This window comes from Halyomorpha halys, unplaced genomic scaffold (genome assembly GCF_000696795.3).
Source record: "Halyomorpha halys isolate HHAL.00 unplaced genomic scaffold, Hhal_1.1 Scaffold771.1, whole genome shotgun sequence".
NCBI lineage: Eukaryota > Metazoa > Arthropoda > Insecta > Hemiptera > Pentatomidae > Halyomorpha > Halyomorpha halys.
In genome coordinates, this window is record NW_027114815.1 from 22,618 (window position 1) to 26,208 (window position 3,591).

The window sequence follows — 3,591 nt, forward strand, 5'->3', positions numbered from 1 at the left end:
TAATTCAATTCCATATCAAAATTAAAATACATTGCATGAACACGTAAGATTATTTTAATAATGATTTTTCTTGTTCCTCTTGTGAGGAAAAAACTTTAATAGAAGTAAACAAGGATTGACATTGGTTTGCCGATCGGTGAACGAGGTCCTGTTCTAATTTACTGAGAGGGCTTTTACATTACTGCCCAGGCTGGGGCCTCACAATGGCTTTCTTCTTGCGGTCATTGGATGAGGACTTGTGCCCTCTGAAGACCTTTTTCCAAAATAGAGGGATTGGTGGAGTCCACCATAAGGCGATGGGACTTTTCCCTAGTTCTGCTGTTTCTATTCTGTCAGGGCCTCTTTTTGTTTCCATGCCCCTCTCCCTTCTCAGCCTGCTTGAGGTTAAGGAGAATGGTTGATGAAGCTTACAATATCGTATGAGATGGTTTCGGGTATTCTGTTATAATAATTATTTAATTAAACTATTATTGTTAGTCACTAATAATTAAATTTATTTTTATTTTTTATCATTAATTTCATGCAACTATGACCCAAGTTTTAAGGGTTAACCCTTATGCATTATCAAAAGCATTTATATTTAATAAGATCCCAACAAATCCCATCACATAACACCATTACCCTTCGTCGTAAACGTACCAAATCCCCTACCGTATCCTTTAATAATGTTTCTCTTACCCCTGTAGAACCGATCAGCTAACTTGGACTACAGATGGACAAACGAATAACCTGGAATCCTCACACAAGACTGAAAAGACAGAAAACTGCACATTGATTTCGATTATTACAGCACTTACTAGACAAACGGTCTAAACTTCCAATTCATTACAAAAGACTGATCTACATGACTGTAATAAGGCCAATCTAGACATACAGAGTTGAGATTTGGGCCTCCACTAAACCTTCGAATTCCTCCCTTATCCAATCCTTACAATCCAAAATTCTTCGTAAAATACTCAATGCTCCTTACTTTTTCGCAAATAGAATCATACAGAGAGACCTTAATGTTCTATATGTAACCGATATAGCCAGAACCACATACCATTCCCTCCATTATAAATTTCCTAATCACCCAAACCCACTAGTTTCTAACTTTGCTTCCTTTTCCATTCCTGACAATCCTACGAGGCACCCGAAAAGAAGATGGCCACGAGATCTGTAAAAACGTTTTTAGAGTGCGTCCAATGGATAGTTTCTCTACACGCCTGTATCACTCCATAATAAACATAGATTAAATTTACTGAATGCATTATTATGTACAGTTATAAATTTCAATGAAGATAATTAAAAAAAAATAATAAGTTATCGTTGATATGTTTTCATCAAAAACATTGATAAGTATTGCAACATTAACCCTTATTTTATTCAAGAAATATTGTGATCTATAGATACAGCCTTCAATGAATGGAAAACATCTAAGCGATGATGATTTACTTGGTGGATAGGTAATTGCTACTTGTCTAAGACTAGATTAACATTTCAGCTAGATATAATATTTTAGCTTCTTTATTTCCTTGGCTTAAAATTCTATTTATTCTGATATTTTAGAATACCAGGGTAAAATACGCGTTACAAACGTTTGTACTTGACTACATTCCGAAGATTACTTCTGAGAAGTTCGCCAGATTATGAACTACGAAACGAAATGTCTGATAAAAGTTACGACTCAAGCCCAACTCTCGCCACTTAAAGAAGATAAAAGAGTACACTTATCTTTTATCAGGTCAAAGGGGGAACGTAGCCTTCATAACGCCCAAAGAAGAAAGAATTGGGGCTACATTTGGCGTCGAGATAGGCCAAGCATTAAAAGACCGAGTGGCAAGAGATAAGTTCCTTTAGAGGTACTTAAAAACTTCGGATTCCCTGGCCGCTTGGGACATTCTCCTTCAAGGTAATAGTGCGTAGAAAAATGTTATGTAAAGAACATTGTAGAACTAGTTACGTCATAATTTATAAATAAACGTTAAAAAATTTTGAGATGCGTAAAAATATGTCTTTGATCAAAAAATAACATGAACCTCCAAGCTTATAATGTGCACAGGCCTGCCTGATTTATTTTAGTGATGAATAATAGAGAAAAGAATCATCTACTCATATTTAGTTCTATAAAAATAACAAACAGATATTTTGGACAATCATCTTTATTACTTATTGACCGATCTTCATTTTAATTTATTTAAATTATTAATCTTAAAAGTTGAAGAAAATGCCATGTTGCTTTTTAAAAAGCTATATCTTGAGAACTATTGGACGTAAATAGCTCTTTTAGGGCTAATATTTCAGAAAATTTACTTTTATTTTAATAATGTTCTCTAAGATTTTCTAGTGTTGTTGGAAGTTTTTAAGATATAAAGCTCCGAATGAAAAATTAATGTTTTTCTAAAACAGGTTTTGAAACAGCCGCCATTTTTTATTCCCCCTACCTATACTTGGCAGACAATCAATTTTAACTAGTAATTATACATAGTTTTCATTGAAGTAATCAAAAATTGGGGTGAGATAACTGCCTTTTTTTCTTCCCGGTTCTTGTACTATCACGCCTCTTACCCTTCCTTGTACACTACCAAAGTGACCGGTACGCCGGTTAAAAAGTTATTGTAAGTAAGATATGATATATAAAGATTACATTTATCAGGATTTAAACATTTATGAAAATAAAAAAAAATTAAGGAAAGAGAAAAAATTAATAATACAAAAAAGAGTTGTTCAAGTATCATACAAGGTTCCAAAACAAATCCTAAAGTCGTTAAAATACCAGTGATCAACCATTCAGCAACATGATATAATTCTAATTAAATAATTTTTACTATATTATATAATAATATTATTAATTATCTTTTTCATTTATATTATTATTAATAATTATAAATTATCGTTTATCAATTAATGATTATTAATTATATTATTATTATATTATAATTCTAAAATGATTCTATAAAACTTAAACAAGTATATATTTTTTATTTATTGAGAAAATAATACAATATGCCATACTACCTCTAGTTCAGTTCCGGAGATGACACTGAAGAGCATAAAGGACCGGGGTCTTTCTTTAAATACCTTGGAACTAATGCAGTGTTGCGGGGGACTGCAAGCATTGTCAGAAAATTTTCTATCCTCACTCTTATGTTATATTAGAAACAATTAAATAAAAACATTAATGATTAAAATAAGCAAAATATATGTACATCAAATATGTAATATTCAAATAGATAAACAGTAAAACTGAACAATGTAAAATCAAAACTTCATTCGAACAAACTCATACCTATATACATCATTTACATTCTGGCCGGGAACTTTAGATGGCAAAGCTGTACTCCAGATTCCAGCACACCCGCTCAGCCGCATCACTGGTAACGAAAGACAATGGAGTCTGAAAGAGAGTACTACAGCCACTGATGTTTGCCTCAATGGAGGTTGGTTACTTAAAAGAATAAAACATCATAAGTTTCAACTCTTTATTTTTTTTTTCGAAGTAATAGAAAGGAATATACTGTTTTTGGAGCTCTTGGTTTTAACACAAATCTTATTTGTTAACAGCAAAAAGATAATAAAAATTTACCTTTATAAGTTTATATATATGCGATG